Source organism: Rattus norvegicus (genome assembly GCF_036323735.1).
Source record: "Rattus norvegicus strain BN/NHsdMcwi chromosome Y unlocalized genomic scaffold, GRCr8 chrY_unlocalized_2, whole genome shotgun sequence".
In the NCBI taxonomy this organism is placed as follows: Eukaryota; Metazoa; Chordata; class Mammalia; order Rodentia; family Muridae; genus Rattus; species Rattus norvegicus.
In genome coordinates, this window is record NW_026947378.1 from 508096 (window position 1) to 523146 (window position 15051).

The window sequence follows — 15051 nt, forward strand, 5'->3', positions numbered from 1 at the left end:
CATCTTTTGTATTTGGGGAAGATGGCCTGATCTTGAGGAGATAAGGAAGTTCAAATAGTCCCCTGTGAAACCTGCAGAGGTCATATGCATTCTTTTGCACAAATGGAAAACAAGGAATCAATTTCCTCAGATATCAAGGATGCTACAGCCACTAGTGTTTGCATTTCATGTTCCACCACTCCTGGTTCACATACAGTTGGATCCATAATGTTCTCTACAGATGGAATATGTCCAAGAAAATCTTTTGTATATGTGTCACATCAACCAGCCGTTTCTAAGATGTGGCTGTGGGTAGAATTCCTTTAGTATATGTTTCTTGTCCCACCGTCTCTTAATGAGATAGAGTACTACTCAGAGAATCCTGCTTAGTTTTGGAAAATTCTAGCTTCTCTGATGTATATGTGAAAATTTTGGAGCCTCTCCTTTTGGACAGAATGACCTAGAGTCCCCTGTGGAGAAAGGGGATATTTACTCTTCTCCATACATTGTGTAAATATGGAGTCTGAGGTAATGTCTGTCTTTTTCTCAGAGCTGTGTTCCCTGTAGTGCAAAATGCTGGGTCCTCATTCCATATCCAGTTTGCTAATTTTTGTCTTTTTAGGGGGCAATTATGTTCTTTCATGTTTAGAGATATTTAGGAATAGTGATGGTTGCTTTCTGTTTTTTCATAATTTGAAGTTAGTTTATGTTTGTGTGCTTCTCTTCTCTGTTTTGTTGAGAAAAGTTTAATTTCTTTCTTTATCTATGGTTTTACTTTGCCACAATGTGTTGGACTTTGCCATTTATTATCCTTTGTAGGACTGGATATGTGGAACGATACTGTGTAAATTTGGTTTTGTCATGGAATATCGTGAAGCCCGTTAAGCTCCTCTGCTTCTCCAGCCCTTCCCTCAGCTCTCCAGTGGAACTCACTGAGCTCCATCCAATGTTTGGCCGTGCATCTGTGCAGCTGTTTCAGTCGGCTGCTCCATTGTGCCTTCCAGAGGAAAATAATGCTACCCTCCTGTCTGCAAACACAAGAAAGGACCATTAATAATGTCAGGGTTTGCCAGCTGCCCATAGGATAAGTCTCACATCCGGCCACTTATCCTTTGACCATTCCCTCATTTCCTCTTCCATCTCTGTCCCTGTGTTTCTTACAGAGGGGGCAATTTCTGGGTCAAAATTTTGGGGGTGGTTTGTGTCCTTAACCTTCCACCATAGGTCCTCCATGGCTACGGAAAGTGACCATTTCAGTATCTGTATCCCCATTGCTACGAGTCTCAGCTAAAGTCACCCTCAACGATGCCAGGGTAGCCTCACCCATCCCAGATTGCAGGCAAATCATAGAGATAGCTCCAACCCTGGACAGTCACTGATTTCAGTTTATTCTCTTGGCTCTCTGTCCCTTTTGCACGCCTCTCCCAAGAAATGATTCTCAAACCCCATATCCCTTCCCATCCCCTCAGCCACCCAATCCTTTCCTTCCATCGGCCTCCTCTCATTATTTTATTCCTCCTTCTGAGTGAAATCAAAGCATTTTTCTTGGATCTTTCTTCATGTTTAGCCTCTTTGGTTCTGTAGATCGCAGCGTGTGAATTCTGTACTTTATGGCTAATACCCTCTTTTAATCACTTAAATTTAATCATGTACATGTTATTTTGGGTCTCAGTTACCTCATTCAGAACAATACTTTCCCATTACATCTACTTGACTGCATCTTCACAATGTCCTTATTTTTCATAGCTGCGTAGTATTCCATAGTGTAAATGAACCACATATTCTGTAGCCATTCTTTCATTGAGGGGCATCTCGGTTATTTCTATTTTCTACTCATTCGAAGAATGAAGCTAGGAACATGATGGAGCACGTGTCTTTGTGGTATGGCAGATGTCTTTTCAGACATAAGGCCAGGAGTAGTACAGCTAGGTCTATAGGAAGAATATTCCTCGTTCTTTCAGAATCCACTGAATAGATATGCAATATCATTATTCAGTTTTGATCTTCCCCGGCAAACGGTATTTGTATCCTTATATTTATCAGCTTCCTGAAAGGAGGATGCCTCTAACTAGACCTCTATCATGTATTAAGGAGATCGCATATGAACCTTCTGTCTATTTTAATTGTTCAGTAAATGCTAGAGCCTATGACAGGGAGCCAGAGAGGAAATTTGATAATGGAGGGTGGAGGATGGGGTTAGGTAGAGAGTCAGAATAGGGTAAGAGAGGTATAGTATTATTACTATATAATAATTTAATATACTAACATAATATATAAATATTAATTATATTGAATCATGATATTAATATTTAATAATTCAATATATTAATGTACTATATCTTTATTTATTATTTATTATAATAATATAATTCAATATATTAATATACTAGAGTAATATTTATTATATATTAGAATAACTTTGATATATAACAATTTAAAATGTTAATATAGTATATTAATATTACTTATATTATTATAATGTTAGTATATAATAATTTAATATATTAATTTATTATATAATATTATATATATGTATATACACACACACACATATAAATATACTGCATGCTATGCAACATCCACAAAGTTAACTCCAAGTGAGCTCGCATGTTAATGGAAAATCCTGAGGGTAGAATATTTTTTTTTTCAGTTTTGTTTGCTTATATGGTGGATCACTTTGATGGGTTTTCCTAGATTGATCCACTCCCGCAACCTCAAGAGGAAGCCTACATGATGGCACTGAATGGCGGTTTTGATATGCCCTTGGATATTATTTTGGAACATTTTACCTAGTAATTTTTCCACCAATGTTCGTAAGGGAAATTCGTCTGAAATTCTTCCTTGTTGAGTCGTTTGTGATTTAGGTGTCAGGGTGACAGTGGTGACATGGAATCAGTTTGGCTATTTTCCTCCTGTTTCTGTTTTTTGGAGTAGGTTGAGAATTCTTTGAAAATCTGGTACGAGTCTGTACTCAAACAATCTGGGGCTGTTTCAGTGGGGAAACTTAATTACTGTTTGTGTCTCTTTAGTTGTTATAGAGCTATTTACATAGTTTATCCTACCTGAATTTACCTATGATCAGTGTAATCAGTCTACACAATCATTCACTTTGTTCAGAGCTTCTAATTTTTGAGACAGCAGGTATTTGAAGTGAGACCTAAAGATTCTGTGACTTTCATCAGTGTCCATTGATACGGCTCCCTGGTTCAATTCTGTTTTTGTTATTTGGATGATTTCTCTCAACCTATTAGATTATCTGTCTGTGTGTTTGTCTGTCAGGTTGATGTTCCAAGGAACCAACTCTTGTTTTTTTTTTTTTTTTTTTTTTTTTTTTTTTTTTTGATCTTTGTATTCTCTTTGTTTCTGATGGATCACTTTCACCCCGAGTCTGATCATTTCTTGCTGTCTCCTCCTTTAATATGTATTTGCTTCTTTTTATTTTAGAGATTTAGGGTGTGCTGTGAAGTTGCTAGTGTGTGGTCTCTCTGGTTTCTTTATGAAAGTGCCCAGTGCTGAATATGCAAGTTCCTCTTAGCACTACTTTCCATATGTCCCTTAAGTTTGAAGAAGCTGTGCCTTCATTTTCACTAAATTCTAGGAACCCTTTTTGTTTTTCATGTCTTCTCGGTACTGGTTGTTTTTAAGTTGCGAGCTGTTTAATTTCAATGAGTTCATACACTTTTTCTTATTGTTGAAGTCCAGTTTTAATCCGTGGTGATCTGAAAAGATCCAATGGTTAGCACAGTCTTTCTGTATCTGTTCTGGCTTGTTTAGAGTGGGAGAACATGGTCAGTTTATGATAAGGGTCCATGAGGTACTGAAAAGAAAGAGTGTACTTTTGTGTTCGAGTAAACTATTCTGTAGATATCATTGAGGTCCATTTAATTGAACCCCGTGTTAGTTACATCATTTATATTTTTTTAGTTTCTGTCTCAATGGCCTGTCCTTGGTGAGAGTGGGACATTGATGTTCCCCACTATTAATATTTGAGGTTCGATGTGATATTTAAGCTTCAGAAATATTTCTCTCACCAATGTTGCTGCTTTTGTCTTTGACATATAGACATCCAGAACTGAGATGACATCTTGGTGGATTTTTCTTCTGATGCATATGAATTGTCCTTCCCCATCTCTTTTGATTACTTTTGGTTGAAAGTCTGATTTGCTGGATGTTAGAATGGCTACATCTCGTTTCTTGTGTTCATTTGCTTGGAAAACTTTGCCGATCCCTTAGTCTGAGGTTGTGTCTATCTCGGTTGCTAGATTGTGTTTCTTGAGTGCAAAAGAAGGATGGATCCTGTTTTTAAATCCACTGTATTAGCCTGTGTCCCTTTACTGCTGAGTAGAGGCCATTAATGCTTAAAGGTATTAATGAGAAGTGATATTTAGTTCATGCTATTTTGATGTTACAGGAGCAGTGCTTTTTCTTTGCTTGCATGTTTTTTGGTTTTTGTTTTTTCGATTGGGATGTTTGAGTGTTTTTGTGAGTATTAGATCTGTTCTGTAAGGTGCATGGTTTTTTTGTTTGCATGTTTTTTATTTTGTTTTTTGGAGAGCTGTAAGAGTATGCGTGAGAATATGAGATCCCTTCTGTAGGTTATGCTATATAATTATTAATATCTAGTGGGAGGCAGGGATGGTTAAATTTCTTAAAATCCATCAATATAATCTACTATATAATGAAACTGAAAGAAAAAATCACATAATAATCTCATTAGATGCTGAAAAAGCTTGCAAAAATATTCCAACCCCCCTTCATGTTAAAAGCATCAGAGAGATCAGTGATACCAGTCCTATGCAGAAACATAATAGAAGCAATGGACAGCAAGCCAGTACGCAACATCAACCTAAATGGAAAGAAACATAAAGGAATTCCATTAAAGTTAAGGACAATGTAAGGATGGCCACACTTCCTACTCAGTATAGTATTTGAAATTCTATCCAGGTTAAAATCATGGTTCAAATTTGGTTCTGAAATGGAGTATGGCCAAGGACTGTGAAGGAGGAATGACACAGAGCTTTAGAACTCCTGGAGTATGGCCCACTCTTCCGCCAATCCCGTTGGACCTTGGAGAGTCAGGAACCCAATGAGGACTTCATGCAGAGTGTCACTCGGTTTTTGCACTAATATCTCTCTTAATCTAAGAAGTGCATGAAAATCCTCATGGAGCTTCACACCACTCAGAGGGCAGCGCCATTGGTATTTGCAATAACAGTGGTCAAGATCTTTTAGGATTTGCCTCTAGGGCAGATCAGTGCTTCCATCATTTCCCGAGGAAATGTAGAATGGTCAGCGAGGACCGCCAACCTTAAAACACATTTGGAAAAGTAAATTGCTTGTGAAGCTGACTAAGATGTTGTCCCTACTGACTCTGAGGTAATAACAAATTTATGTAACAATTTGAGGTTTGGAAAGGCTGGGACCTTTTAAGGTCAGGGATCAAGAACAATGGCAGCACAGGCTAATGGTGTGACTGTCACAAAGGCTGAACTGTTGATGACTGATTTCTGTCCCAGGTTTAGCCTCAGTTCCTGATAGGTTTTAATAAGGATTGCCAATCACAGATGTGCATTCTGATCATTTAAAGCAGATATGACATTTTTATACAGATATTTAGATTTCTGTTTTTTTAAAGATTCTTGAGTACTGTTAAAGATAAATAATACAATATTTAAACATTTCTCTGTAAATTGAAATTGCTTACTTATGATGTTACGTTGGCCTTGGAAGGAATTTGATTTCTTTAGGTGTACTATGTAATATTTGTTCTAATACAGTATTGGGTATCATTTTTTCAGCACTTATGCAAGAGAATAAAACTAGAACATGATCACATTTCTGTAATACAATATTCAATAAATTAATGGTGTATACGGAAAATACTGCCTGTCGGGAAAAAGAGAAAACCTAGAAAATTGAACTGTATGTCACAGGAATAAACCTCGGAATAAAAATATTATCTAGAAGAATCTCCTATACTTTGTTTTCCTAAATCATTTCTACCCATGCCAAGCCCCTGACCAACTTTCTCCATTCAGAGTATGTAACCACTATTGAAGACAAGAAAAGTCTCTAGATTTAGAGAGATATAGTATGTAAAGGTTTCCACTGCGTCACAAAAGACTCAGCTGGAAAAGGCACTCTCAAAATTGGTCAATGAAAGCAAAGCTGTTCAGCAGGTAGGATATGGAGCTTCTCAGTGACACCATCATTAGGCCCTCCCTGAAAAATCTCTTGTAACCTTGAGAGCCCTAGCTCCTTCTTTGAGGTCATAAGTGTTGTAGTGACAGCACTTGCTTCTTAGATATTCCTTCAGTACCTCTAGGGCTTACTAATTGGCCTTTAATTCAGAGTGAACAGCCATTTTTGAGGGAGAAAAGGAAGATGAAGAGATCAGAGATGGAAAGAAGGAAGATGCCCTTCTGTCTTGGTGTTAAAAAAGGAAGAAATACGTGGTCCATTGGAGAGCTAAATTAGTCCTGGGTAGGTTTTTAGTGGGTTCCCTGAAGTGACAGCCTTGAATTGAGTCTTCCACATATGGGAATCGGGAGATGGGAGCCTCTCAGGAGCATCTGGACTTCCCTGTTCTTATGGTTCCTGGAAGTCAGAGTGTTTATATCATTCATTTCTTTATTCCACAAGCCAATATTGGGAAGGGCACAGTTGTTTCCTGAGAGCTCGTGACTTTTATTCTTTTTGTCATGAAGATAAAGGTCCTGAGGAAGAAGGGATGAACAAGTATTGTATTTTCAGCTCAGAGTAAACTCCTCCAGGCTTTGGATCCCTATAGTGCTATTTGTGTCTGACACTGATATCTGGGATAGAGAAGTGCTTCTAGTTGAGATTTCATCATCTCAGTCTTTCACTAGTATGACTCTAACTACCATTTCCTTACAGTGACCTTTTACATTTCTGAGTCAATAGGTGAGATAAGCTAGCAGTTTCTTTTCTTTTATTTCTTCCATTTTTTCATTTTTAGCAAATTTTATTGCTTATTTAATTGGATATTTCTATATTTACATTTCAAATGTTATTTTCTTTCACAGTTTCCTGTCAATAAGACTCCTAACTGGTCCCACTACCCTTCTTCTATAACCTCCCTTACTGCACCTTGACATTCTTTGAACTGGGAGTCAAACCTGGGAAGGACCAAGTTCTTCTCCTTCCATTGGTGCACAATAGGGCCATCCTCTGTAACATATGATATTAGAGCCATAGTTCTGTCCATGCACAGAATATTGGTTTAGTACCAGAAATCTCTGTTTCTTTGGAATTGCTTTTAGTATGGAGTTGAAAGCCCCTTCAATTTCTTTGGAGTGATGTCCTTGACGTCCTCCAATGTTTATGTTATTATTATGGTTAGAATTAAGTATGATTATTTTCATGGAAAATCCCCACCCAGCTGCAAAATACTAATACACATCTGGTGGTCAAGAAAAATAATAATATTTCAAAGTTGTCCTGCTGACTAATAATATGACAAACCTGTGACATTTCTGATATTATGTCAATATCAGCTGACTCCCTGACCACACCAATATTGTATCTTTGGCCTGAGTAAATGTTTCATACTTCTCCCCTCCCTTTGTTACCCCTGTTATGGTATAAATTCATCCTTGGAGGAAAATAAAATTTTTGCCTTGATCAGACTCTTATCTTAACGTCCTTCTTTGCGACCCTTGTCCCCAATTCTATTCCAGGCACCCTCAGACCTCTCACTTACAAATGGCTACGAATGTGCTGCTCTTTGAAGATGTTCTTTAGGAGAACGTCTGTCACTGTGAATAGGCTGGTCTGTCTTTTTGTTTGTGGAAGCCTTCACTCCCCCTTGGGGCTTTTGCTCCCACCCCCGTCCCATCCCAGAGCTTTTGCTGAGTGATGGAACAAGCATTCTACAGTCATCTTTTGTGACATGTCTCAGGGAGTCACTCAGGACACAAATAGGGTTAAAATTTAAAAAAAAAATCTTAGATTTTGTAAAAATATTTGTCCATAGTTCCCCCAGGAGGTTACAGTTGATTCAAAAGATAGTACAGAGTTTGTGATTGTTTAATGGATGGGCTAACCCTTTTACTGAAGTCTACCCTCTGTAATGAATAAAAGTTGTGTGGTTTATGGGTACAAGGTTGGCTCTCCTTGTATGGATGAGCAACCTCACATATGTGGATTTAAAACCTTATACCCTCATGCTACTGCAGTGGTCACTTTGTCAATCTGTGCTCCGTGATTGTGCTCCAGAAGTGGTCCACTATGGGGTCTTACAACATTTTGGTCCATCACAGGGAACTCTGTTCCCTCCAGACCACAATTGGCGAAGAGATCAGAGGTAAGCTCAAGCAAATCTGTGTTTTGTGTTCTGTGTTACTTTCTGTTTTGTCTCTGTGTCATGTCTGGTTTTTGTTTCATGTTGACTTGTGTTGTCTGCCTCTGATGGCTGAAGTGTTTGAGTCACCACTGGAGAGGATTGAGAGTCCACTTGGTAGTCGCTATTGGTCCTGTTAGGGGCTTACGGCTGTGACAGGACGACTTGCTAGTTTTCACAGGCCATAGGCCCTAGAGGGTGCTCTAGGAGGAGAAAGGAATCTAGAGGACCCTCTAGAAACCCATTGCAATGCCCTTGAAGCCCTCCATTGTGTAGATGTTATTATTATTGTTAGAATTAACAATAGGTTCATGTTAACCTAGTTAACAATTAACTAGGTTCATGAAAAATCCCCAGCCAGCTGAAGAAGACTAATACAAATCTGGTGGTCAAGAAAAATAATAATATGATAATGTTGTCCTGCTGATTAATAATACGACAAACCTATGAACTTTCTGACGTCCTTTCAACATCAGTTCCATAACCAAATGAATCCTGTGTTCTTGCCCTGCGTAAATGTTTCCTACTTCCCCCTCCCTCTGTAACCCCTGTGATGTTATAAATTCAGCCTTGGAGAAAAATAAAATAGATGCCTTTTTCAGGCTCTTGTCTTGGCATCCTTCTTGCGTCCTTTGTCCCACATTCTCTTCCAGGTACCTTCAGAACCCTCACTTACACAGCATTTGTAATCCTTTCTCAAAATCTCAACAGATCAGTTGTCAGTAAACTAGTTTGCCACTAGCATTAACTTCTGTATTTGATAAGTTTAGCTGTGTCTCCCAGGAAAGATCTATATCCGGTACCTGGAAGCATGTACTTCATTCATCAATCATATCTAGTTTTGGTGATATATATATATATATATATATATATATATATATATATATATATATATATATAGTGTCTCCTACAGCAATGAGGTTAAGTAGAATTTTAGCATGGATTCTGAGCAAGTAGTTCAAGAATGTAGAATCCACAAATGACAATGCCAAATAAACTCCATCCTGTTCGTATGAATATATTGAAGTTGAGGTTTAACTGTACCTCAAGTCATTCCTCTCCCTGCCCATCCAAATGAATCTTATGTTTTGTCTGAAGAAAGAACCATGATAAAATATCCAAAAACCTCAAGTCTGGCCCTAGGAAAACCAAAGGTAGATTTATAGAACTTATATCTATTGGGACTACAGATCTGCTTTCTAAAGTCCATGTTGTCCTTTGCTTTACAGATGTCTCATAATTTTTGGATTAAATATGCATTTAGAGTTCATTATTTGAAGTAGGCACACAATATTTTCACTGTTCTGTTCACTCTATAGCTCTACCCCCTTTGTTGCCAATATCTGGGAGTAAGAGGTGCTTCTAATTGAGACTTCACCATCTCACTATTTCCAATATTATTTCTCTGACTACCATTCCCTGACATTGACACATTAGATTTCTCAGTCAACAGCTGTGTTTAGCTGGCAGTTTTCTTTTCATTTATTTCTTATATTTTTTTATTTTTTTACAAATTTTATTTGTTTTTTTTAATGTATATTTCAATATTCACCTTTATAATATTATTTCCTTTAAGAGTTTCCTCCCATAAGATCACTAACTGGTCCCTCTCCACTTCTTCTATAACCCCCTTACTGTCCCTTCTAATTCTCTTTAACTGTGAATCAAACCAAGGGAGGATCAAGTGGTTCTTCTTCCATTGGTGCCCAACAAGGCCGTTTTCTGCTACATATGCAGTTGGAGACATAGGTCTGTTCACGTTTAGTCTTTCAATATTAGTCTCATACCAGAAAACTTTGATTCATTAGCAATGTTGTTCTTATGGTGTTGAAAGTCCCCTCAGCTCTTGTTAGCCTTTCTCAAAATCTACCAACAAGAGGTCCATTTTCAGTTCACAGATTTACCAATAGCATACACTTTTGCATTTGACGTGTATATATATATATACACACACACACTTTTGGTGGCTACAGCTTTTTGGTGGAATGTTAACATGGATTCTGTGCAACTAGGTCAAGAATGTAGAGTTTACAATGACAATGTTAAATAGACTCTCTCCTGTACTTGAAGTTCAGGTTTCACTGTTCCTCAAGCTTTCTTAACCCTGCCAATCCTCCTGTTTCTTATATTTGGCTTTAAGAAAGAATCATGGTAAAATATCTAAAACCTTCAAGACTGGCCATGGGAACACAGGAAGGTAGATAGTGTGGTAAAGATATCAAATGTGACTAGAGGTCGGAATTTATAGTCAATATGGTCCTTTGTTTTATTGATGTCTGGTAATTTTTGGATAAAATAAGGATTTGTGTGTTGATCATTAGAATTATGTACGAATATTTCCACTGCTATATTGACTCAATAGCCAGGCCAAGTTTGTTGCCGAATTCATTGCAAAAAAAAAAAAGGGAATTGGAAAAATGAAATTTTGAGTACACATGCAGGAATATATATAATGTCCCCTGTCAATGAATGTACAATCAGATAATGCAAAACAATGTTCACTCAATTAAAGGTCTGTAGGGAAAATACTGGCACATGGAAAACTGAGGAAACCTAGGGAATAGAACTGAATGTCACAGGATTGGACCGGGGAATAAAATTATTCACCAGAAGAATCTCCTTCACTCCTTGTTCCTATTACTTTTCTAACCTTGCCAAGCCCCTGACGAACTTCTCCATTCAGAGCATTTAACCACTAATGAAGCAGAGAGAAGTCCCTAGCTTAGAGAGATGTAGAATGTAAAGGTTTCCACTATGTCACAGGAAACACTCCAGGAAAGGGCATCTCCAAATCTGGTCAATGTAAGGAAATCTGTTCAGCAGGTAGGCCATGGCAGTTCTCAGTAACATCATCATTAGGCCCTCCCTGAAAAATCTCTTGTAACCAGGAGAGCCCTAGCTTCTTCTGTGATGTCACAAGTGCTATTGTGACTGCAACTGCCTCTCAGATATTCCTTCAATACCTCTACGGTTTACTAATTGGCCTCAAATTCAGAGTAAACAGCCATTTGAAAAGGAGAACAAAGAGAATGAAGAGATAAGAAATGGGCAAAGGAAGCTGGCCTTCTGTCTTGTATAAAGAAAGGAAGGAAGATGTGGTTTATGGGATAGCTCAGTGAGACATGGGTAGGCATTGAGTGGGATAACTGAAGAGAAAGCCTTTATCTGACCCTTCCACATATGGGAATATGGAGCAGGGAGCCTCTCAGAAGCATCTGGACTTCCCTTGTTGTTATTTTTCTTGAAAGTCAGATAGTTTATATCATTAATTTCCATATCCCAAAAGCCAAGTGTTGGAAAGGGCAAAGTTGTTTTTCTGAGAGCTCATGGCCTTTGTCCTTTTGGGCCAGGAGGAAAAGTTCCTTAGGAAGAATGGAAAGACAAGAATTGTGTCCTGAGCTCAGAGTAAACTCTTTCATGCTTTGGATTCCTATAGTGCAGTTTGTGTCTGTCACTGATATCTGGAAGAGACAAGTGCTTCTACCTGACATTTCATCATCTCAGTCTTTCCACTAGTATTACTCTACCATTCCCTGACAACGACACTTTAGATTTCTGAATGAATAGTTCTAATTAGCTGGAAGATTCTCTTCTTTTATTTCTTTCATTTTTTATCATTTTTTAACAAATTATATTGCTCTTTTAATTGGATATTTATATATTTACATTTAAAATATCATTTCTTTTCCCTATTTCTTGCCCATAAGATCCCTAATCGGTCCCACTCTCCTTCTTCTATAGGCTCACTTACTGCCCCTTCACATTCCCGTTAACTGGGATCAAAACTAGGGAGGACCAAGGGCCTCTCTTTTTATTGGGACCCAAACAGGTCATCCTCTGCTACAGATGCAATTGAGTCCGAGGTCTACCCATGTATAGTCTTTGAATATTGGTTTAGTATATATATATATATATATATATATATATATATATATATATATATATATAATTTGTTGGTTCCTACAGCTGTGACATTATGTGGAATTTTAATTTGGATTCTGAGCAACTAGGTCAAGAATGTAGAATCCACAAATGACAATGTCAAATAGACTCCCTCCAGTTCTTTTGAACCTATGGAAGATGAGGTTTCACTGGTCCTCTAGCCGTTCTTCTCCCTGCTCATCCTCCATTATCTTATGTTTGGCCTTAACAAAGAATCATGGTAAAACATCCAACCCTCAAGTCCTGCACAGGAACACATTAAGGTTGCTATTGTAGTACTGATAATAAATGGGAATAGACAACTGAATTCTATAGTCCATGTGATCCTTTGCAGTATTGATGTCTAGTAATCTTTGGATAAATTAAGGATTTGGGAGTTTATCATTTGAAGTAGGTACACAATGTTTACACTGTTATACTCACTCTAGAGCTGGGCCCACTTTGTTGCCAAAACCATTGCAGAAAATGGAATTGGAGAACTGAATTTTTGAGTACACATTGAGGAATATTTATAAAGTCCCCAATCAAGGATTGTACAATAAAAAAGTGAAATACATATTTATTCAATTAAAGGTCTGTATGCAAAATAATGGCCTTTGGGAAACAGAGAAAACCTAGAAATTTGAACTGTATGTCACAGTAATAAAACTGGGAATAAAAATATTATCAGGAAGAATCTCCTCCACTCCATGTTCCTAAATCATTTCTACCCATGCCAAGCCCCTGACTAACATTCTCCATTCAGAGCATGTAACCACTAATAAAGCACAGAGAAGTCTCTAGCTTTAGGGAGATTTATTAAATGAAGGTTTCCACTGTGTACCAGGAGTCACTCCTGGAAAGGGCACCCTTGAATCTGGTCAGGAAATTGTTCAGCAGGTAGGCCATGGCAGCTTTCAGTGACATCAGCATTAGTCCCTCCCTGAATAATCTCTTGTATCCTGCCTCTCAGATATTCTTTGCTTATGTCTAGGATTAGTATAGTGGCCTCTACTTCAGAGGAAACAGCCTTTGGGAAGGAGAACAAAGATGATGAAGAGATCAGAGATGGGGAAAAGGAACCTGGCCTTCTGTCTTGTTATTAAAAAAAGGAAGAAATACATGGCCCATGGGAAAGCTCAGTGAGTCCTGTGTAGGACTTGAATGGAATCGCTGAAGAGATAGCCTAGACCTGAGCCTTCCACATATGGGAATAAAGAGATTGTAGCCTCTCAGTAGCATCTTGACATCCCTGGTTTTTATGGTTCCTGGAAGTCAGAGAGTTTATATTATTACTTTCTTTATTCCAAAAGACAGATTTTCATCTTGGCACATTTGTTTTCCTGACAGCTCATGGCTTTTACTCTTTTTGCCCAGAAGAAAAACCTCCTAAGGAAGAAGAGACAGACAAGTATCGTGTCCTCAGCTCAGAGTAAACTCCTCCGTGCTTTGGATACCTATTGTGCAGTTTGTGTCTGACACTGATATCTGGGAGAGAGAAGTGCTTCTAATTCAGACTTCATCATCTCAATATTTCGACTAGTATTACTCTGACTGCCATTCCCTGACAGTGACCCATTTGATTTCTGAGTCCATAGATGTGATTAGCTGGAAGTTCTCTTTTCTTTTATTTCTTTCATTTTTTTTATATTTTAACAAAATACATTGCTTTTTTATTTGGATATTTCTATATTTACATTTCAAATGTTATTTCCTTTCCCACTTTTCTGTCCATAAGATCCCTAACTGGTCTGCCTTACTGTCCCTTGAACTAACAGTCAAACCTAGAGAGGACTAAGGGCTTCTCATTCCAATAGTGCCCAAAAAGGCCATCCTCTGCAACATAAGCATTTGGAACCATAGGTTTGTCCACGAATAGTCTTTGATTATTGTTTTAGATCCAGAACATACTGGTTCATTGACATTGTTGTTCTTATGTGGTTGAACTCATCATCAGCTCTTATAATTCTTTCTCAAAATCTACATAACTCTGGTGTCAGAAAAGTAATAAGACTGTAGTGTTCCTTCTATTTCTAGTTTGTTGAATAGTTAGGAGAATATTGGTATTAGGTGTTCTATGAAGGTCTGAGAGAATTCTGTAATAAACCTTCCTCATCCTGGGATCTCTTGGTTAGGAGACATTTAATGACTGCTTCTACTAATTTACAAGTAAAGGGAGTATTTAGATGGTTTATCTGATCGTGATTCAAGATACTTTGGTATCTTGTATCTGTCTAGAAAATTATCCATTTGATCCTTGCTTTCCTGTTTTGTTAAGTATATGCTTTTATAGTAGGATCTGATAATTTTTTGAGCTTCCTCATTTTCTATGATTATATCTCTATTTCACTTCTGATTTTGTTATTTTTAATTTGAATACTAAGGATTTACCTATCTTCTGGATTTTTCAAAGAACCAGCTCCTGGTTTTGTTGATTCTCTACATAATTCCTTTTGTTTCTACTTGGTTGATTTCAGTACGGAGTTTGATTATTTCCTGCTGTCTAGTACTCTTGGTGTATTTGGATTTTTATTGGTTCTGAGATTTCAGGTGTTCGGACAAACTGCGAGTGTATCATAGCTCCTGTTTCTTTGTGGAGGCTCTCAGAGCTATGAGTTTTCCTCTTAGCATTGCTTTTCTGTGTTCCCAATTTATGCATTCATTTTCATTAAATTCTAGAAAGTCTTTAATTTTTTTCTTTATTTCTTCCTTGAACAAGTTCTCATCAAGTAAATCATTCTTATTCTACCATGTATATGTGGGACTTTGGTTGTTCTTGTTGTTATTGA

At 37.6% G+C, this 15051-nt stretch overlaps 1 long non-coding RNA gene across 4 annotated transcripts in view; it reads left to right on the forward strand.

The window, feature by feature from the left end:
- LOC134484635 (uncharacterized) overlaps positions 1–15051 on the forward strand; it is a 64946-nt gene that overhangs the window by 13802 nt on the left and 36093 nt on the right. Inside the window, exon 1 of one of the 4 annotated variants that reach the window (XR_010062157.1) lies at positions 11280–11467. The exons of the other annotated variants lie outside the window; for them this stretch is intronic. This is a non-coding gene — a long non-coding RNA (uncharacterized LOC134484635). Of the gene's footprint in view, positions 1–11279; positions 11468–15051 lie in introns of those variants that run through there. 4 annotated transcript variants of the gene reach the window in all.